The 23,477-nt window shown below is 41.2% G+C and overlaps 1 long non-coding RNA gene across 1 annotated transcript; it reads left to right on the top strand.

The window, feature by feature from the left end:
• The first annotated feature begins 2,229 nt into the window (after positions 1-2,229).
• LOC137153951 (uncharacterized) lies at positions 2,230-8,228 on the top strand. The gene is made up of 3 exons (XR_010919976.1): positions 2,230-2,299; positions 7,253-7,294; positions 8,159-8,228. It is a non-coding gene; the product is annotated as an uncharacterized lncRNA (long non-coding RNA).
• Positions 8,229-23,477: the final 15,249 nt, after the last annotated feature.

The following is a 23,477-nucleotide window of genomic DNA, read 5'->3' as shown; positions in this document are numbered from 1 at the left end:
TGGGAGAAGGTGGAAGGAGACTTGTGAATACTGCTGAGGTCTGTGGCCTGGAGAGGAATATTGCAAATAGGAGCCAATGCTTACAATTTACTGTGTCTCTCTATTACTTGGGGGAAGGTGGAGAGGAGAATTAAAACACATGACCTGAACCAAAGCCCATTAAAGTCAGTGAGGGGGTTTCGGGTACCTTCAGTGGGCACTGGGATCTGTCTTATAGATTTCTAAACATAAAATGCTTTCAGATTGTGTGTTGAAGAGAATTTCAATGTATTGGATATGAGTAATAAGATTGCTTCTTCTTTCTTTTTCCTAGAGATTGACCCAAGTTCAGACCATATGGTTCTGAACATCCCTGAACTTTGGGAAAGTCCGACTCATGATGTGAACCTTGTGGATTGAGCCCATCTCTATTTTTTTTTTTTACTTTGCACATTATTTAAATATTTTTATTTCTCATTTACTCTCCCAAACACAGTTCTCAGGTACCTATGGTGTAAGGTGTATGTGCTCATATTTTACACTGTAGTTGTTCATGGTTCTCTCATGTCTTTGCTCTTCCCCAAAATATTTTTAAGAGCATAACTGAATGGAAAAAATGCTGAAATGTCCCCAGCTCCAGCCTTACGGAAATTGCCGTGTCCTTTCTTTGCATGCATTTAACCCAACTGACAATTGTTTTCAGGTGCTAAGAGCAGTTACACTTTGTTTTCATGAGGGTGAGTTTGTTATAAAATCAGACTGGAAAATACTCTGTTGCTGGAATTTTTGTCCATAACAGGGGGCTACATTTGGCAAAAATGGTTTTTGCAAATTATTTGAAATGAGTAACAAATCTTGTAAAATAAATGAGGAAATAAAAGCAAATAGAAGTGGTTCAAAAATAGGTTTGTTCCCTTCACCTTTCCAGAACAGCACACGCTTTTTAGCGTCCAGCAGCACCAAAATAAATAACAATTAAACTTTTATTTCTGCTATCACCATCTTGATGTTTGTCCTTTTAATATGATGATAGAATTTAATATACTGTAAAATGAAAAAAAAATAAAATAGGTTTAAACTTTTTATTTAGTAATAAAGCAACACAAAGGACTAAATTCTTGTACAGCCTCAGCTGCACTGGAGTTTCGCAGGTGTAACTGAGCGCAGAACTTGACCAAAGGTATTTAGTGTCAACTGAAGGAGAAAAAATAGGTTCTTCCTGTGGTCTGAGCAAGCCAGATGTGTTTTTTGCAAAATACAGCCTCAGCTGCATTTAAATGATACCACAGCTTGGCAGAACTTGACTCTACCCATTTGATAAGGCAGGTAGTTAAGGTACCATTCATTGTGAAAATATTCCTTCTATTTGTTAAGCCTGGGGTTTTCAAAACATCTTAAGGGAAACTTATTCTGGAAATTCAATAGATTTCAAGTCCCGAATTCTCTAAGGCTGTTTTGAAAATCCCAGCCTAAAACAGGTTGGATCTTACTGAATGTGCAAGGTGCCAAGTAATTCACTGAACTACATGCTGAGCTGTGTGTAGGCAATTGCTGAACTGTCTCTGGCAATTATTATTCTCAGCAAAAATGCTCAGGGAACAAAAATGGTAGCGCATTGTTCATAGGGTAAAACCTGCATTTAGTTAATTTGTGTATGAGCAAATAGATGTGTCAGTGCATCTTCCCACTGGTTGATTTCATCATCTTGTTGTTTAGCTTCTTGAATGGACCTTTGTGCATGTACAAACACCTACATAACTCAAGCTTTTAAGTCTTCAGAAATGTAAAATGCTCCTTTGTCTCTTCCATTTTACTGATGAGAGCATGATTCATACAAGTAATGAGGAATTTTTTTGGTACATGGTGATTCATTTCTGAGTCAGAAACAAGTGCATTGGCCTCTTTAAGAGAAACCTCATGGTGAGGAAATCATTCTTCATTGTTGTCCTAGCACACAAAGACATTACCTCTTTGACTGTATTCCTGGTGTTTTGGTGATGGGGCCTCCCTTGTCCAAGACTCTGAGAGTGCTTGGTCATTGGCTCCAGGCCTTATCTTTTAGGGTGGGGCCTGTGGAGCTCTACTTCTTCATTCACTGACCAGAGCTTTTCCCCTGTTTTATTCTAGGCAGCTGGAAACGTGACCCATCATCTCTGACCCGGAAGTTGCTTGAGCAGACTACAGTACAGACTATCTGATGGAAGATGATCATGCAGTGCTCTTACCTTCTCTCGCTCCTGGAGCACAAGCCCAACCTGGAGGTGATGTCCCTGAGTCGTCCTAGGGAGTGAAGTTTCCAGGTTACTCTGGAACCCACGAGGTTAGTGCTGTATCAAGTGGAGTCCTTGCTGCCAAGCCTGTTGTACTTGTTTTGGCAAATATATGATGGGTACATTTAAATTTTATTATGTGTATTACAGTAATGCCTAGAGACCACAGCTGTAATCAGAACCCTATTGTGCCAGGCACTGACCAGTCACACAGTAAGAGACAGCTCCTACCCTGAAGCACTTGCAAGCTGTTTAGACAAGACTGACAAAGGATGGGAGAAGAAACAGAGAGGATATGATTCACTCAGTCACACAGCAGACCCAATCCAGTGCCCTGTCCACTGGACCATGCTACCATTGATAACTATATATGTTGAGCTGTATTATAGCTACATAAGAGATGCAACCTGCCATTAAAAGGCCTTCACTAGGAGCACAGCACAACAGCTGGAAGGCTGTGTTTCCACAAAGGATGCTTGAGCCTACACAAATTGGCACTGAAAAGCATTTCTGGAAGCCCCTTTTTGCGGGAGTCGGTGCTTTGAGAAATGGGATTTGACATGGCAAGGGACGTGGCATCACTTCCACAGCAAGCAATGACACTGGAAGCAGAATACAAATGTAGCTTATTCCTGGGTCAGTGAGTACATCATATTTGGAAATACTTCAGACTTTGTGAGGTTTCAGAGACATCTCTGCTAAAGGCATTCATTGCAGTTAGCTCTGTTTTGGAAGGGATGGTTGCGGTACAATAAAGTGTAGTGTGCACATTACACAGTTAGATTTTTAAAGAACAAGTGTGTTTATGTTTAGATGCTAAAGGAGATGTGATAAGTAAATGTTGACTTGATATGGTTTGTGTTGATGTTTAGCAACTGTAACTGAAGCACCAATTTTCCTCTGCCTTCTGGTAAGTGTTTTTCTCAAGTTCTTTCTCTGTGGTTGAATGTGATGGAGTATAGCAGGCATTCTCCAGGTTGGCAATGATGCTTTCTCAGGCCACGGAATGTGAGCTGATAGTTTAGTACAAAATTCCCGTTTGAACATACTGCTACTCACTCTTAACGTTCACTTCTTCCCTCTATTTTAAGGGTTTCTGGGCATTTGCCCTATAGGTCTCCAGGAAACTTTTTGTGGGTCAGATTATGGCATTAGGCATTGACTTGAATGTCTTGGGATCATCCCAACTTCATCAGATGGGTTGCAGCCCACGAAAGCTTATGCCCACAGAAATTTGTTAGTCTTTAAGGTGCTACAGAACTCTCGTTGTTTTTGCTGTATACAGACTAACACGGCTACCCCTCTGGAACAGTTAATAGTTAACTCTGCATTTGCACATGCAAAGCACTGAGGTTAGAAAATGTGACCCTCAATTAAATATCCACTTTAATGCTAAATTCCCTCCACTGCTCTTTATCCCTGTGTACAATTCTCACAGTGAAGTGATGGTGAGTCTGAAAGATGTCTTGGGCTTTACGACTTTTTACTGTCTTGCAAGGGGTGGCTTAATCCTGCTAAGTGTTTAGTGCTGGGATGTGATGAACATGCTGATCTCCAAATAGTTAGTTAGGATCAGTCACCCAATTTGAGGGACTGTCCAGCTGAAGTTGGGATGACCCCATAACATTCAGGATGAGGGACACTCCTTGCACCTATTCCTTTAGATCCTCAGTGGATAACTTAAAAATACCTACTCCCTGCTGGGCTTCAGGTGTAAAGTAATAAGTCCAGCATATTCAGCAAAGCTGGGTTTAGTATTGTGAAGTTTAAATGCTCAAAAATAGTGAGTTAGGCCCCCAAAATCATGAGATTAATGTACAAATAACTTTTGGGGGTATTTCAATTTCTCTTTTGGTGTTGTAGCTGTCAGGGGTCACATTTTCAAGCTTTTCTTCTCCATGAGAGCTAGAAATCTATTCACTTGTTAAGTTGTGTGTCACACAGAAAACACCTTCCCTGGTGTTCTGTCATCTGTATTTGCTCCTGTATAGCTTCTGGGTGAGTTTAAGGCATTGGTTTTGACCTACAAAGCCCTACTATGTTTAGAACCTGCCTTCCTGAGAGAGTGGCTCTCTCCCTTGGGGTACCACCGCCATGTGACCAGCAGAAGTGCTAGAGCAGTGTTTCTCAATTAAATTTGGCCACGGAACCCTTTTGAACTCCATAAATAATTGCGGAACCCCCCAAACTCTTAGCAGTCTTCAAATGTCGAAATAAGCAAAGGTCAGCATTTCTCACTTAAATTACACTTACACTGGATACCCTCCGCCGGAAAATCCAAGACATCTTCCCTTTTTCGGCACCACGGAGAACAGCTGCTCTCGGCGGCGCAGAGAACAGCTGCTCGTGAAACCCTAACAGTGTTTCCGCGGAACACCAATTGAGAAACACTGTGCTAGAGCAAACTGCTCCTGTTTTAGCAGGGAAGGACTGGTGGCAGACAGTTCCCTATCTGTGGTCCTTGGCTCTGAAGTTCATTAGAAACCTCCACTGCAAAGCTCATCTGTATCCCTGGACATTTGTGGTGGGGCTGGATGGAGAGATGAGGATAGTCTGAGAGGTGTGGGGTGGTTATTATTTTAGTCTGGATTGCTCAACTCTGGTGAGGTTCATGTAATAGAAAATGGGCCAAGGGGGTTTGTGTTGTGTTTATGAGGGGTTTGTGTTGCATCACTGTGTATTTGTTTAATACCTCCCCTGCTTTACTTTGCAGTTCATATATTGATACAGCCGAGGTTTTATTTCCAGCTGCTTGTTGCCTAACACAGTTCCAGGAGGCTGCTGAGATTTACCCTTAGATCATACCGGCAGTTTCCAGTCAGTGCACATCAGGACATGAAATGGTGGGAGAGCACTTTCCCAGGCTCTATTTGATACCATTGACTGCTCTCATAGTCAATGAACTGTGATTCATTTCTTATAAAGGATGCTAATAACAATTTGCATTTCTGCACCACTTTTCATGCAGATGGCCCAAAATATTTTCTTAAGCAGTCAAGATGAGATGTGATTTGGAAAGTCGTACACAAGGATTGGGTAGGGGGTGGCTATCTGGGATTGAGTTACTATTTATTGTGTTACTTGCTTTGCAGAATTGCAAGCTATCCATGATAGTAAATACAGTAGGCATCAGTTTACCAGCGTGGAATATGCAAAGAAATCAAACTGATCCTTTTCTAAAGTAGAAATATGTTGCTAACAATCAGCTTTTAAAAGTCTTCCTTGGAATTTGAGATGAACAGACTCACACATTTTGCCCAGTTACAGTACACTGGTGTGTCCAGTTAAGCAGCATGTTCACCATGCTTTGTTCTCCCCAGCAATGTTATCAGTCCATGTGACACTCTCTATGATGTGGCTTATACGAAGATCCAGTTAAGTTATTTAGGGCTTTATCTTACCTTTGAGCTGACGCAAAGGGAAATAAAGGGTCTAGGCAGTCACAAAACCCTGTGTCAACAGCAGTGTGAGAGTCTTTGGATGCCAGGCCAAATAATCTCATAATAATTGATTGGCTGTTGGCAGAGAGACCTGGACAACATGCCACATCTCCAAGGGATTACACCTAGCCATGCAAGCTGATGTCGTCAGTGAGTGCTCCCTAGCAGATGGTGGCCATATATATTGCTTCTGCTCAGAGAAGCAGCAAACTATGTCCCCAGGTGCTCATCCTAGGTTGCCTTTGGAAGTCTGGACCATCAGAGTTCTTTTTGCACAGTGTGCACCTGCTAATACAGTCTCTGCTTTGTTGCGCTGTCCAAGATTGTTATTGGCATGGAAGATTTTGGTGCATGTTGTTGAAGCTGCTTAGGTGAATTTCTGTGCTCTGATGATATGACATTGTTAACATGTTGGACCAGGCATTATGTATTTTTTCCATTCATTTAAAGAGTTCTTTGGGTTCTTTATTTCTATGCAGGATGAATTAGGAGAGTCAAAGAGGTTGCACACAGAAACAGACCATGAAAAACAGTGCAAGGAGAGAGGTCTTTGGGAGATCGTTTCCCTGTTTCATCAGATGATCCAAAAATTAAGGGATAGGTACTCAGGCTCCTATGGAACTGCAGCAGAGCTTTATAGACGCTCTCTCTAATAAAATGTAGAGATGTTCAAATAATCATCAAATAATTTATTTCAGGAATTTCACGATATTTTTCAAAAACATTATTTGCAAATAATTTATTTTTAAATGGGCCTGATTTACTATTATGCTACCCTTTGGACTCGATAGCATTTTATATCCACTTTACACTGCTATAAACAACTATGCATTGTGCAGGGCAATGGAAAAATCACACAACCTCTGTTGGTAATGTGTATATACACACATACATCTAAGAAAAACTATATGTGGCCCCAAAAAGGTATGGCTGCAGGTCAGCACCCCATGAGTTTGCAAGCTCAGCCAAATGAGTCTAGAATCACTTCTTGCTAGAGATAGCTTCTCCCTTGCTTGACTCACTGCTACTCTAGCAACAATCCGTTTTAATAGCTGAAGTAGTTGCAATTCACTTGTAATTCACTTGTGTCTGATCTGCATTTTGGAAGCTATCGAATGATTGATATGTTGTGTAATTGTATTGTTTGGTTTTCTGTTACATCTCAGCAAGCACTTTGCTGGACATCCAAGCAGCCAAACAGCACTAAGGAAATGTTCTCCATAACCTGCAGGCACGGGTATGTGTGGAGAGGGCATTACCAAGTTGACATCAATGACGGCTAGAAGGAAAGGAATTCTGGATGTATGGCTAGGTGACTTCAGCCGTATGTTGGAGAGTAGCTGTGCCTGAAATCCAAAGCCAGCTTCAGGGACTGACAAAGATCTGGGGCTGGAGGAGGGAAATCCTGGATTAAGGAGTCTTCTAGATGTGAAGTCAACGAGCTTTAATTAAATAGAAGTAGACAATTCATGTTACCCTTCCTGATCATACACAAAATGCCACCACTCCAGCTACACTCACCTGTCACAAAATGTCGTTTACATGACACGTATCTTTATTTAGGGGATTCTTCCATGAAATTATATATAAAGTGATAAAGCCCAGGTAGGTTTAAACATGTTCTCACATGCGTGGAGGTATAAGTGAACTAAAATGCTCCAAAGTCCTTAATATTGAACTCCAGCATTACAGTAAATTGTCATCCCCGCCCCCACAAAAATAAGGACCAAGGCCCCAATCCTTTGTGTGTGCAAACATGCATTTGCACAGCTAAATACATGCATACAGCATTGGGTTCTCTACGTGAAAATGTGGGTATTTGAGGCACCTCCATTTTGTGCATATGGAAATAACATCTTTGCTTTTAAGAAATGTAGCCGTGAGTGATGAGCTCTGAGTGCGGTGTTGGAAGGTGTCGAGGGGAGTTACAGATGCATAACTCAATAAATAATAAAGGCTGGACCTGTAATATATATACATACTTGGTGTTTTAAAATGGGCCAGTTTCACAAATCTGAAAACAATTATGAGCCAAATCAGCTGGGAGCAAGAATTTAATCAGAAAAATGTGACTGACAATTGGGAATTGTTTAAGAATACTTGACTAGAGGCCCTCAAAAAAGCCACAATTCTACAATTGAGGAAGAAGGTCGTATCGGTTAAAAAATGCCTGGTTTAGAGGGGAAGACAAAGCAGCTATAAAAAAATAAAAATAATATATAACAAATGGAAGAGAGGAGAAGTTGATAGTAACGGGGTGCAAGAGTGGCTAGTGGAGTCCATGGAAATTGACCATTGCTATGTGACAATAGTATTACACTTTGTAACCCTGATCCTTGTTATATTGGGAGGATCAGGAAATAAGTGCTGGTAAGAGACTAGACCTGTGTGTCAGACTCTCATTACATATGTCAGGAGAAAACTAAATCTTGGAAAAATGGAGTTAATGAAGCCTTCTGTATCCCTCAGCCTGGAGGTGAAGAACTAGAGATGGTGGCTACAGTGCTTCCAAATTTTTCTGCAAGCAAGAGTGAAAAAGAAATCAGAGATGTTGAAATCCTCTACCCTGCTACACGTGGCAGACCAGAATCGATTGAGATCTACAAAATGTTCCAATGGTAGTATGACAGCGACTGCAAACTGCTAGTCAAAGCCATTTACAAACTTCAAGAATATGGTGATCTACACAAGAATGTCCCTTAAGAAAGGCACTTTGTTGGTTTTTTGTTTTTTTTTTAAACAAGAAACCAGCTTCCAGATGAGACTATGGAGCATTTGTTATAGACCTAAGTAATAAAGCTAAGTCATGTGAGTTTAAATAGTTAACAGATGGACTAATTAAAGACTGAATTATTTGTGGTATAACTGAGTGATAATGTCAGAGCAAGGTTATAGCAAGAAATACTAACTTTTGTTGTTGGGTTAGAAAACAGCTTTATATTTTAATTAATTCTATGATGATGTGAATTGTAAGAGCCCTAGCTTTGGTTTGCTTCCATATCTGCACTATGTTGACTTCATAGGTTATATGAAAAACTGTGAACCGATATCTCAAGCATCACAGTGCGATAAAGTAATCAGGGCTGTCTCTAACACATCAGCTGTTGTCATGATTTAGGGTTTTACAAGTGAAGGTGATATTTTTCTCAAACGCCCCCTCCCCAAAATAATTCATCGTAATTAGCACCAGGGTGAGCTTCTGCATGTGATTAGAATACATTTAATTACTGAGAAATTTCATGGTAAATGCATTCTCCTAGTATTTTTACAGAAAGTGGCAAAAACAGTTCTCTCTGTTGGTCTAAAAGCTTTGTTTGTTCAACTCGTTTTGAAACTGTTACAACATGATGAAAGATTAATATCTCTTTCTGGGATTTTCCACAAATGAATGCAGGGCCAGAGGGTAAAACCTGACCCATAATACATAGGTTGACAATTTTAATTGCTACTGAGTCAAATGCATACATTCTAACTCGACTCATCTAACCCCTAATGCCCTGACAAGGTTCCAGAGAGACTATTAGGAGTTATTCCATTTCTCCGTCTTTGCTGTCATGCACCATGTTTTTTGGGGTCTCCTTGTGCAGATCGAGCTGCCTGTGGTCCCTGAGAGCCTGATCCAAAAAGCCGATTTTGAAATCCAAGGAAAAACTCCCTTTGACTTAAATGGGCTGTTGTTCCTGCTCTTAAAGAATGCAAATTCTTGTTACTAAATCGTTTCCTAAAACTGCAATCTCAAAAGTAAAATATAAAGAGATCTCTGGCTAAAGTTTAGTTTGTGATCAGTTTCCCTGGTGATCAGAGCACACAAATCATTGCTTTCAAATCTTTCAAGGAAAAAGGAAATATTGGCTAAATACATACTTGCTGTATCTCCATTGAAACCAATAGAAGAATTTGGAGTTACACTTGTGATGACATGGCCCAGTATGTACAATAGTGTTGTGTGGCTGATCTTCCCTCCTGCTTGCCCTTCCCCTTCAGTGGCAGTAGAGCTGGCCAGGAGTGCCCTGCGGGCTGGATTGTACCTCCAGGAGGCAGAACCCCTCCCGTTGCAGCTTCCCACTTCCTTCCGTTGAAGGCTTTCTGGGTCCTAGTGCCTCTTCCACCTCCAGAAGATCAGGTTCTGATCTCAGGAATGTTGTTCCCTGTTGATTTATTCCTAAACCTACCTTTCAGCTCCTGTTCTGAAAGGAATCGATGAATAGAAGACCCTGAATAAAATGACTTGGCATTTGTTTTCTGATGTGGTAAACAGACTGTCATAGCCATGCTCAAGGCCCTCTTATTCATCAGTAGCCTTAAACTAGCTGTGCCCTATCATTATGAAACACTGTGGAGATTTTATTTCATCACTTGCAAAGTAGAATTTGACAAGAGAAATGCTTGGAGAGCAACGAGCAATAACATGTATCTTGTCCATTTGAATAGGGCATTTATAGATTATTTTTTGTCATCAGTTTTTCTCTCTGGCAGCTCACTATAAAAATCTCAGCACCACTTCAGACAACAGCATCATGCTCCATGGACATCATCATGAAATTTGCTCTTGGACTGGCTTAATCCCTTCACCCGTGAATTGTTTGCTACCACACGCTGTGCAGTATGTGGCCTTCCACACTGGAAAGGCTAAAGAGCCCCACTGTGCTGATTGTCTGAAGACCAGCATCCAGTGCAGTACTGCAATGCTTTTGGATATTCTCCTCTGCACCCTGGCTGTGGCCAGAAGGGAGTCAGTAAATACTTACAATGCACTTATCTTTCCATGTGATTCACGAATTGGGCGATGCTGTGGCTAGTTCAAATGCAGCACGTCTCTGATTATGCAGAGCCGCTTTTCTTTGTTGTTGCTGAAAGCACTGTGCTTGAAGTTTCTGCTAAAGTGAAGACCCATTGGAGTTGGGATTTTTCCATGCGTATCGTAGCATAAGGCTATGACTAAACTGCAATTGGGGTGTAGTTTGCAGTTCATGGAGACATGCTAGCTGTAATCTAGCTAGCTCGCTAAAAGCAGTGGGGACACAGCAGCATGGGTTTCAGCATAGGATAGTAACATGAATAGACGCACAGGGCCCAAGCATAATTTTTTTGGGCCCAGTACAAACTTGTAATATGGGCCCCCTCCCACACACATACCCATGGGGGTTGCAACCTGGGCCGGGCCCCCCAAGGGCCTTCGGGCTCTGGTAAAGTGTACCCTTCCCCCCCCCATGTGGGGGCCCTGTACACACATGGGAGCAGGGTGCGGTGGGCTTATACAGCTCACATGCTACATCCTTACTGTTACATTTAGTGAGCTAACTCGATTAAAGTTAGTGTGGGTTGGTCTCTGCAAGCTGAAAATAACACTGTACAGGGACTAGTGCTGTTCAACATATTCATAAATGATCTGGAAAAAGGGATAAACAGTGAGGTGGCAAAATATGCAGATGATACAAAACTACTCAAGTCCAATGCAGACAGCGAAGAGTTACAAAGGGATCTCACAAAACTGGGTGACTGGCAGATGAAATTCAATGTTGATAAATGCAAACTAATGCACATTGGAAAACATAATCCCAACTATACGTATAAAATGATGGGGTCTAAATTAGCTATTGCCAGTCAAGAAAGGGATCTGGGAGTCATTGTAGATAGTTCTCTGAAAACATCTGCTCAATGTGCAGTGACAGTCAAAAAAGCTAACAGAATGTTAGGAACCATTAGGAAAGTGACAGAAAATATATCACCGCTCTATAATTCCATGGTATGCCCACATCTTAAATACGGCATGCAGATCTTGTCGCCCTATCTCAGAAAAGATGTATTGGAATCGGAAAAGGTACAGAAAAGGACAATAAAAATGATTAGGGATATGGAATAGTTTCCATATGATGAGAGATTAATAAGAATGGGACTTTTCAACTTGGAAAAGAGACGACTAAGCCAGAACGTGATAGAGGTCTGTAAAATCATGACCAGTGTGGAGAAAGTAAATAACACAAGAACTTGGGGTCACCAAATGAAATTAATAGGCTGCAGGTATAAAACAAACAAAAGAAAGTATGTCTTCACACAATGCACAGTTAACTTGTGGAACTTGTTGCCAGAGGATATTGTGAAGGCCAAGGCTATAACAGGGTTCAAAAAAGAACTAGATAAGTGCATGGAGGATAGGTCCATCAATGGCTATTAGCCAAGATGAGCAGATATGCAAAACCATGCTCTGAAGTGTCCCTAGTCTCTGTTTGCTAGAAGCTGGGACTAGGCAACAGGGAATGGATCACTTGATGATTATCTGATCAGTTTGTTCCCTCAGAAGTACGTTGCATTAGCCACTGTCGGAAGACAGGATAATGAGCTAGATAGACCATTGGTCTGACCCAGTATGGCCATTCTTATGTTCACACCTGCAGTCTCACTGTAGATGTATCCTTAGGGTGAAAAGGAATAAAAAAAATCTTTTGGGAGAATGAAGATAGTTACTTAAGTTACTGTTAATCTTCAATGCTTTGAAAATGTGGTTGGGATATCATCAGATCAAAGTGTGGGGTATCTCAAACAAGCGGAAGTGGGAACGCTAAGTTACAAGTTGTCTCTAGTGGATAAAATGCAGCATTTATATAGCATTTTACAATATATCGTCAAAGTACCTCTGTGAGGGGTGTAAGTAAATATTATTATCCCCATAACCAAGGTGGGGAAATGGAGGCAGTGAAGTGATTTGCCCACTTGTACTGTGAATCAGTGGTGGGGCCACAGCTAGATCTCAGGACCCTGTATTTCCAAACTCAACCTACTTTACTGGTGCAATTAAAAACATGGGAAGCAAAGCACTATATATATTGTCAGTGCAGCAAGATGACTGCAAATTGAAATTAAATCAGTTTTGGGTCCCTTTTCTATAGTTACAGTGTCCCAGAGACATTGTTCTGGGATCAGCAGCAGGAAAGTTCAGCTAAGGATGTTAATTTGTGAAAACAGTCATTTTAGGAGGCAAATTCTATATAATCCAGAAATAGCAAGAAGTGGTGTAGAAAAAAGCAGGTTCAGTATGAACCTCTGTTTCTAGAAGGAGGTAAACATCTGTATGTTTGGAATAAAGAAACCAAGACATGTGATGTGAAAACATACTTCTTTCTTTCAGACAAAAGACAGTTGGTTTCACTGCGCTGGCTTCTAATGGCAGTGTCTTCACAGGATACTTCAGAAGTGATGGATTGAGGCATATGTATAATGACCTGTTCAAGTCAGAAATTGAGACAGTCTCAAAGGAAGGTGCCGACCAGATCTATAGAGTGTGAGACACGAGCGTGTTCAAGAGCTGTGCCAGTTCAATTATATATATATATCTTCCTGCCAAGCTGGGGGCGGGTGGCGGGGAGAGAAGGGAACGAGGAAGTACAAGATTGCACATTTTTTGAGGATTAATAGTTTAGGGTGTTTTTTGAATGTATTACTTTCAGGAATAATGTTGACTTTGTTTCCTTTTTAGCAGGGCACCTCCACAACCTTTAGGGTGCACAAATAAAATTAAGTCCACTTAGGTTCTGTGTTTGTGCAGTAGCTGGTTTACATGACAACGTATTTTATCTACATATATTTTCTCCTGAGAAATTGTCTCAGTCCATACAAATATTTGTAAATTGGTTCAGTTTCCAGTGCTGGAATTTGCTTTTGCTGTCACAACAAAGAGACAGGGAAGACTTTTATACCTGGTGAGGGTGGAAGAGACAAAAACGTGTTTTCTATTCCAGGTTGAATTGCTTAAAGTTCTAAGGCATTTGCCAGAATGATTGTGTGGAGCTGGTGATCTCACTTAGCAGCTGCCTTGTGCCTGGGGACAGAGGTTTCATTTCAGCAGATGGATTTATCCATGACTGTACAAGCATTCAGGATAGTAGGCAAAATAAGGAGGCAGTGTATTCCAGTGAATAGGGCATGCAACTGGGGACTTGGAAGACCTGGTTCAATTTCTGGTTCTGCCACTGACTTGATGTATGACCTCAGGCAAGTCACCTTGCCTTTCTGTGCCTTAGTTTCCTCCTCTGTAAAATGGGGATAATGACACTACCCTCTGCTGTAAAACACTTCGAGATCTGAGGATGAAAAGTGCTAATAAAACTGAACAGTCAAGTGCCAGTTCTCTGTGAATGTATCAGTGTCTAAAACGTGAGGGCTATGCTTGGCCCTTTGTGTGTATGCAAGTGTGAGAGGGAGATGGCTCCAGGTGTCTATTCCACTCCAGCATTGGACTATGTGAAGTATTCCCCATGCCGCACTAGACTCCCCAGAAGGGATGGGAAGGAGCACAAAGAGCTGGGGAGATAGTTAACAGATCTGCAACACAGGGGAAAAACACACCAAATCCTATTGGAGGACAACTCGTGGCCTCCCCCTTTGGCTCTCCTGGAGCCATTGTGCTTGCTTGAAATTTGGTTGTGTTTGTATAGTGCCTAGTACAATATGGCCCTCTGGGCACTGTTGCAACACAAATATTTAATAATACACAGTTAATAGTCTAATTGGATAGTATTATTTCTTCTGAGTCCACTGTACTGTCTCATTTGTCAATGCAATATCCATAGGTCTCCAATGTATTAAGGTTCGTTTTGCTCTGCATATAATCATAGAATCATACTGTAGAACTGCTTTAGGTAGATAGTATTTATATATCCATGTGGGCAAAACATGCATGAATGGGAGAGTAACCTCTTAGCATATGCCGTGAAGCCATAAAGTGTGGTGGAGAATGTGGGGAAAAAAGACTGTGTAGGCCCAAGCAAGCAAGTTGCTTGGATTTTTGCACGCAAAATTGGACCATTTTTGAAAATGCCCCATGTTACTGCTAATCCTGTGTTAGCGCCACATGTTAGCTGGCACACCAAGAAATGTCATTGTGCTGTGGCAAATTCATTGCAGGACTGCTAGATACACACACAGTGGAGTTGTTTTGTGGTACACTTCCCATGAGAGGTTTATACATTTGGTATGTGGCAGATGTAACACAAGGTCTCACTAAGCTTAGTAGCATTATTAGATGATATTTACATGATACTCACCTTGTTTTGGAAGCATTTTCCTGATATATTAGGTTTGTCTTTGTCATATCTTCACTTGCCCACTCTTACAGAGCTAGGCGCACTGGAGCCCAGACCTGTTAGGCAATGATACTGCTTGCATGTTGCATCTGTTGTTTTCCTGACTATCTCACTTTTCTCTTCCCAAAACAAGATATTTGTGGCCAGTGTAAGGAAAATCCTGCTTGTTTATTTTTGAATTTCCTTGTGTCCATGAGGTTATAACACAGGACCCCAGTTCTGGGTTTTGGATGTCCTTGTAGAGCTCCAAGGCAACACAACAACTAGTATTTTTTGTGCCTTGACATCGATTTCTCTCATCTTGGCCCCTGAAGACTCGGATTGTGCCAATTCTTTCATTACCTGGGGATGTCACAAGCAGGATCTCGTGAGTGCCCTAGCATTAAGAGCTCTAGAAGTGACAGTATCAGCTTGAGCAGAATAGTTTGAGGCAGTTCTGCTATGCTAGTCTGAAATCGAACCAGGTCCTGGGCAGTCAAGGCAGCTGTCCTCCCCTTAGCTAAAGAATGATAGGCAAGCATGAGACATGGTTGCCAGCACCTGTGAAATGCTTCCATGAGCAATTCTTCAAATGAACTGCAAATGGGTGATGTGCCTGGCTTGGTGTCTTGGCTTGGCAAAGTGCTGCATTTGGGGCTGCTTCAGTGAAGCATCCCTCCCCAGAAATATCCTCATCTCTTGTGGCAGAAGACTGCAGGTGTGCTTCTCTTATCTGGTGTGGTTGAGAGAGGCCATCAGGCCCACTCATTTATAGCACCTTCAGGAGGCAAGCTGGCAAGCCAGCTACTCCATTAATGTCTGTGAGGCATATCCCTGTCCTGTAGTTGCTCCCAATCTCCTTTCTCCCCCTATCTTCCCTGAGCTCCTCTCTTACTGCCCCTTTTCCCTCCTCACCCAATGAAGCCTCCCCTGGGGATTTTCTCTTCCTCATCTCCAGTTGTATACTCCTTAGGTGTCTACTCTCTTACCTTTCCCTTACTTCTGTGGATAAGGAACTTGCTAAGGCTGGTGCTGAGAACTCCTCCAATCTCCTGTCAGATGCTGCTGCTGCTTCCCTTTTTTTTGGCCTCTGCTTCAGGTGAGAGAAGGGATTGGCACCAGTAACTCTAATCAGGCAGGAGGAAAAATATCAGTGAAAACCCTGACCAGTCCCAGAACAGAGGGAAGAAAATTGGGACTGTCGTGTTCACAATGAGACTGTTAGCAAGTATGTCAGAGAACAAAAAATAAGAGCAGCAGTCTTTTGTCTATGTCTTTAACCAAATAAAGAAAGGGCCAGTGGATACTGAGAATATATATTGTTATTTTCAGAAGTGAAGGCAAGCATGTGTGCTTGAAATGCTATGTGCAGATGACTCGTCTAACAGATGATTTACACAATTACTGTGATTTCTGTGCTGCTCTAGTAACTGCATGTGCAATTGAGTTGTGCGAGTGTGAAAATCAACAGGCCCATATTCTACACTGAATGAAATATGCCACACGCTATTTGTTAGTTATAAAACTTTACATCTGCTGTATAAATAAAAAGGTCAGACTTGCAGGCTGCTGTTTTAGGACACACACACCATCTGAAGCAAAATGGAAGACTTCCATGTATGCACTGGGGCAGGGGGTTGCTGTATACGTAGCACTGTTCGTAGCTTTGCAGAAGGGTTTGCATTGCAAAAGAATCAGCAATGTTTAGGTGTGTAACCATAGGTGGGTAGGATGCGATGTTTACATGTTTGTATGAACTGCTTGTAGCATAATGTGAATTTGACTAGCAGTCCAACCCCCTGGCAGCAATGAACATCTCTGCTTTATGAAAAGGCAAACTCATTCGGTGGCTAACACCTGCAAAGTTCATGGGGCCTGATTTTTATTTACACTATGGCCCCTTCACACGGTCTGACAATATCAAGGAGCTTGTCATGTGGCTTCCCCCCCACCCCCCCCCGAGGACCTTTTACACCACCAGACTGGTGTGTGTGGCCCTTAGTGTAAATGAGAATTGGGCCACTGTCTTCAGTTTCACTGAGGGTCCCTCTTTAATTCAATGCTGCAGCTGATGCTGTTCGATTCAATGGACAGATCTCACTGTGGTCAGATAAAGCTAGATTACAAATTTCATCTCCTCAGTTGCATCGCGCTCCGGGTCTTACAGGCTTCACTCAGAGAAAGCTCACATTGCCATCCACTGGTGCTTGGCTGGTGCAGGTTCTGCAGAACGGTGCCCGACACATACAGATCATAGCACGAGGAATTAATCCACTGTAGGAAGCCAGTGTTAATTCCAGAATTCAGAACATGGAGCCATTTAATGGGTACAGAGGAATAACTATTTTCCCTATGAAAAAGTTAATACACGTCAGCTCATTGTAAACTGCTGACAAGCTGCAGTTTGTTGAAGGGTGGCTTACAGCTTTTATAAAATATATCACCAAAAATAAATACAGCTAGTTTGACAAGCAAACCACATCAGCCGCCTATGTGCAGGACATGATTTTATGTACATATTTTATGAAGTTAGATTTACATACACAAAATATACAGCTATACAAAAAATTAACAATGCCAGTTGCATATACCAACTCGTGCCAGATGAACCAACCAGCTGACAAAAGACCTACGCACCCTCCCCCGCCCATATTCAAAGATTCCTACCCCGTTGTCCCCAGCATCTCAGTTCCCTCCAAAAAGTTCCACAGCCAGATGGACTTGATAGTACGCTTTGGAGCTCAACACACTCGGGCTATTTCACACCCAGGGGTAAGATGCTTTTCAACAGCTCAGGGAGAAACACCCTGCTAGTATCGCCCCAATTTTTTACACAGAGGAGGCTCAGTTCCTCCACTAATCAGAATTACAGAGAAAGATGGGTCATTCTCGCAAAATGGCAGCTCTCAAGTCGTTTTAGTTCATGTGTGATGGGGTATATACCTCATCTGACCTTTAAAAGGGTTAATATGCATATGAGAGACCAATTAATCCACCGGCTACACCTGGGGGATGGGCCATCCCTAATTAAAGATGAGGCCCAGCCGAAAGAGGAGCTGGGTGGTTGCTCTAAAGGTAGGCAGTCTGGAGAAGAAGGGGGCTGCAGGGACAAATTCTGTAGTCACTCACTGGACTAGAGAAAGCAGACCAGGAGGGTCAGGGAGGAAGCCCTGGGATCCTCTCCCGAGTGTGTTAGGGGATTTCAGGAGGGTGTTCCTGGCCCTGCAAGAAGGGTGAACTTGGCGAGGCTGTTGGAGAGGTCTGCCAACAGGTTTGGTAGGGAGAAGTCCAAAGAGGTGCCAGCAAGGAGCCAGGTGGAGTGTACTTTGTGTCCTACAGACTCTGGACTGGAAGCCAGTGGGAGGGCTGAGTTGCCTACTAGTGACTGGTAAGGTGGTGTGAAGCCCCAAGAAGGAGATATTGACTACTGGAAGCCATGAGGAAATGGTGTAGGACCACTGGGCCCAGACTTGAGAGCAGCAGACTGGACAGTGGGACTGGACATTTTGTTTTTGTTATACTATTATCTTGTCAAGTGTGGGATTGTTTGTAGCTTTGTAGAAGTGTTTGCATTGCAAAAGAATCAGCAGTGTTTAGGTGTGTAACTGGTAACCTGACTGACTGCCCCAGGACTGAATCATGAGAAGAGATGTACCACAGCTGGACTAGATCGACAATCGGCAGGGAGTGCTAGACGGGGAGAGCTGGCCACACCATTCCCAACTATGAGGGGGTCTTCCAACGGTGAGTCCATCCTTCACCATAAATTTACCTCATCTGTTTTTATGATGTCTGTAACTGTGTGTTCACATTAATGACTTATTTTGTAGATAACCAGATCAGTTGCTGCTGCTTCTGAACTTTCTCTTTTGGAAATGCAGAGGGAGAATAACTTTTAGAGCAATTTTTATGCTGGAAAACTCCATGTAAATGTTGTTTCTACTTGAAATCAGTGGACGTACTGCCAGACTGCAGATTGCAGGAAAAACTTGGCATCAGAGGGCCTGGATAAAATCTAAGGTAAAGTTATTGAAAGCCCTGCTGCACAAAGCTACAAGGAAATATTTGCACAAAGCATTTTATTTTCCTCTTGTGGATGCTATGCCATAGTAAGACAGTAGATGGGGATAGTGCTACAAGAACTATTGAGTCTTTTCCCACTGGAACCAGAAATAACTAGTCATTTCCTAGACAGCCAGCTGACTAATTCAAACATTTGGTGCAAAGTCTTCAGTTGTTTTATTGAGCAAATACAGAAATATGTGAATTTTTAAAATACTATAAAGATTGAAAATTATATTGATTAACAAAGAGAGAGAGGCAAAAAAATTGCAAAAACAAAGGCATCTCACTTAAATGCAAAGAATGACAGCACTAGCAAGAGAAAAAGCTCTGTGGTTACTGTAAATTCATTAGCAGTTTGGAAAAGGGACATAAAATGTACAAAACACCAAGATCTATAAATATTATGATCACAAAATGTCACTTCATACAAACACAAGTACACTCCCTAACTGAAAAATATTACTGAGATTCACTTTAAGGTTTAGGATTTAATAGTAATAAAAAGTACTTTAACTCCCCTTGACCAGTTTAATATTCATTTGGATTGAGGAAGGGGTTTCCACAGCATCTAGTAGAGAAATTCCTCTGTTCTTCCTAAATTTGGTTGTCTAACATGCAGGTGATTCTAATAGCTTTATGCAATGTGCTAGAAAACCTGGCATTTATTTCAATGTCCACAAACATGTAACTTTCCTCATTGAGCAGACAAGGCAGGAGACATCTTTTATAATGTTGTTGCTGTGGCTCTGGGAGTGAGGGGAATATATGGGCTTTAAGGGCAACACTTTATTTCTAATAAAGTTCCTTGTTCAGTGTTAGAAGAAAACAACCTTCTGTGATTCCTTGTCAATCTCTTATGACACCTATATACACAATGGGCACAAGTTGCAAGAGGTGCAGATAATGAAGTCTTTCCAGACCATCAAACACACAGGGCCAAATTCTTCCAACAGTTTCAATGGATTTACATAGTGAATGACCTGGGTCCCAAATTCTTACACTTGACCATATCTATTTTGGATAGAAACAGGCTAGATTCAGTTGTTCTCCAGGAACAATCTATATAAGTTCATTGCAGCTCATTATTTATACCAGTATAGTTACTATGTATTTACACCAGTGTCACTGAGAGCAGTCCTATAGCTTTATTCTTTTGGTACCTTTTTGCTTTAAACTTTTGCTTAGGGTTTACCTCTGACCCCCTTATTAAATATGCACATTTTAACAAATTCCGTTGGATGGCTTTGGTCTTTGTGACTGTAAATATGCATGTTAGCATGTGTCATGGTTACTGGGTAAGCCATGCCTGAGACCCCTTTTGTCTCGCGTGCACTCCTCCCTCATCTGAGAGGCCTGGCTTCCTGCCCCACACTCTGGGTGGAACTACAGGGTCCAACCACGCCTAGACTGGATGTATGAGCTGTAACACCCGGTTTATCAACTGTGGTAACCTGACAGGGCCAACTGAGTTTGGCAACTGTAAGCCTTTTCCGCTGGGATCTTGTGACAGTAGCTGATTAGTGGCTCAAACTGCTTTTTCCAAACAAAGTATTATTTATTCTTTCACCCAAAGGTACAAAGCACATAGAGCAAAGGGTTAAAACAACAGAGTCCTATATGCCTAGATCTCTCTCCTAATCTTTCCTTGCAAGCTTTGGTACATTTCATCAAGCCCAGTTACCTCCCTCTCTCACTGAGAGAAGCGTACTATCCTGCTCCCAGCAGGCATCCTCTCTCTCGGTGTCTCCTTGCATGCTTGTCCGCTCTAACTCACCTTCCCTGGGTAGCCCCTTCATTCACCCAACCCATTTTCCCTTTTCTAGGCCCAGGTCCCATGATGGTTTAGCATACTCCTTGAACCTAGGCTCAGCCTTAGGAAAAGTAAACCATTTTTAGCCTGGCTGCAGCCAGGTATAGGGTGTTCCCCAATAAATAGTTTCCTTGTTGTTTTCTCAAAGCCTCTTATCTGTATCATTGTTCTGCCTTTACTGTTTGGTTCCTTTAAAAACCCTTTTGATTTAACTCTCAACCTTCAAGCAGAAAAACTTCACACAGATAATCTGAAGGACATAAGATATTTATAAAATATACTATTCATAACTCCCTCATTCTCCATAGCATGTTACTGAAATGTTTACTCCAGAAATAAAGGAAAATTTCAACTGGCCATTTTTGTAATTTCACTTTCTGGCCTGGGCAAATATTTTTCCAGTAGCCACAAATTATTTCTTTGTATTAAAGGTAGCTAACATATTAGAATGTGTAATGCACATACATATGTGTTTGTATAGCCAGTTTGCAAGATTTTAAAAACCTTTCCCTTTATCAACCTTTCCCGGATCAGTAACTGGTTAAACTATAGGAAACAAAGTGTAGGGATACCTGTTCAGTTTTCACAATGGAGAGAGGAAAATAACATGGTCCCCCCAAGGATCTTTACTGGGACCTGTGCTGTTCAAAATATTAATTAATGAGCTGGAAAAGGGGGTGAACAGTGAGGTAGCAAAATCTGCAAATTTATGCAAGATAGTTACGTCCAAAGCTGATTGAAAAGAGTTACAAAGGGATCTCACTAAACTGGCAACTGGGCAACAAAATGGCAGGTGAAATTCAGTGTTGATCAATGCAAAGTAATGAACATTGGAAAAAATAATCCACACCATATATACAATATAATGGGGTCTAAATTAACTGTTACCACTCAAGAAAGAGATCTTGGAGTCATCGTGGATAGTTCTCTGAAAACATCTGCTTGATGTGCAGCAGCAGTCAAAAAAGCTAACAGAATGCTAGGAACCACTGGGAAAGAGAGAGATAACAAAACAGAAAATATAATGCCACTATATAAATCCATGGAATGCCCATATCTTTAATGCTGTATGCAATTCTGGTCACCCCATCTCAAAAATGATATATTAGAATTGGAAAAGATGCAGAAAAGGACAACAAAAATGATTAGGGGTATGGAACAGCTTCCATATGAGGAGAGATTAAAAAGATTGGGTCTGTTCATTTTAGAAAAGAGATGATTTAGGGGCGATATGATAGAGGTCTATAAAATCGTGAATGGCATGGAGAAAGTGAATAGGGAAGTGTTATTTACCCCTTAACATAACACAAGAACTAGGCAGCAGGTTTAAAGGCACAAGACACAGTCAACCAGTGGAACTCATTGCCAGTGGATGTTATGAAGGTCAAAATTATAACTGGGTTAAAAAGAGAATTAGATAAATTCATGGAGGATAGGTGCATCAATGGCTATTAGCCAAGAAGGCCAAGGACACACCTCCATGCTCAGAGTATCCCTAAACCTCCAAGTGCAAGAACCAGATACTGGATGATGGGATGGATCACTAGAAATTGCCCTATCCTGTCCATTCCCTCTGAAGTTTATAGGACTGGCCCTTGTCAAAAGACAGGATACTGGGCTAAATAGACCATTGGTCTGACCCAGTATGGACATTATTTGCTTAAGCACTTTCCTGAATTGGGGCCTTTATCAGAAACATTTTTCACTCAGACAAATATATTGAAAACCGTGAAAGGGAATATTTATCTTTTATAAGATTTGCTGCCATCTACAGATACGGTGAATATTTACTTTTCAGCCATTGTGATAGCTAAAGTGACCTTTCAGTTGTACTTTCTATGTCTGTGTCTGTGTTTTACTTTTAGTGTTAAGGTTCTTTTCCCGTTCATCTTAGACTAATGAGCAATATTTAAATATATGCAAATTGCCCAATTTTACTGATGTTTAAGGAACATTTTTAAGGTCACTCTTTTTGATCTATCATACAGACCTAACAAATTTATGCGCCATATATTTGATCACTACTTGTTTTTATCAACATCTCTCTTCTCTGATTGTATTTGAATGTGTTTAATTTTCTATTTTAAATAAAAGATTTATGCCTTAGCTGTCAGTTTGCCTTTATTTATTGAAAATTTAATCTTGTTTCTAGAAGTCCAGATTAATATATTAGATTAAACTGTCCCTTGTGTTTCTCAGAGATGGTAGAAGTACTTTCCTTTGTGGATACAATATATAAACACAATACATTCTAAAGTTAAAACAAAGGACTTTATTAGTCTGCACAATACAACACAGGAGATGGAAATAGACACTGGCATTTTTAATCTATGACAGTGAGTAATGGAAATTCTTTGAAAAGTAAACATGGCATATATGACAATTCAGGTAGCAGACTGTACCCTGGAAAAGGTTTCATTAAAAATTTTGTATTCTCATAGTATATCCCTGATATTTAGATTTAGTAAATACAATTCCATACCATAGTGCCAGTAGGCCACATTCTGATATTTGGTACTCCTGGATTTGTATGGATGTAGCAGAAACCAGAATCTGGCCCAATGTGTCCAATAAGTCAGAACTTTATTTATTGATTCTATCTGGTATTTCACATGCTCCATGATGATGTTTCTCCAATATCACCTAACAGTGCTAACATCATAACATCAGGCTTACCCAGTACTCAGACAAATTTCTTCTGATTTAAACAGGGAAGAAAAAAAATGCCCATCCACAGTTCTAGTTGCCATGACAATTATTCACAGTTCACATGAGAATTACAGGTTATATCATTAAATTCTCTAAACACCTCTTGTATCTCAGTAAACAGAGTCTGGGACTCAGAAGTCCTAGC

This window comes from Emydura macquarii, unplaced genomic scaffold (assembly GCF_026122565.2).
Source record: "Emydura macquarii macquarii isolate MOO-44397 ecotype Brisbane River unplaced genomic scaffold, CSIRO-AGI_Emac_v2 contig_295, whole genome shotgun sequence".
NCBI classification, from domain to species: domain Eukaryota; kingdom Metazoa; phylum Chordata; order Testudines; family Chelidae; genus Emydura; species Emydura macquarii.
The sequence above is the reverse complement of the archived record's forward strand: the minus strand, read 5'-3'. Positions and strand labels throughout refer to the sequence as shown.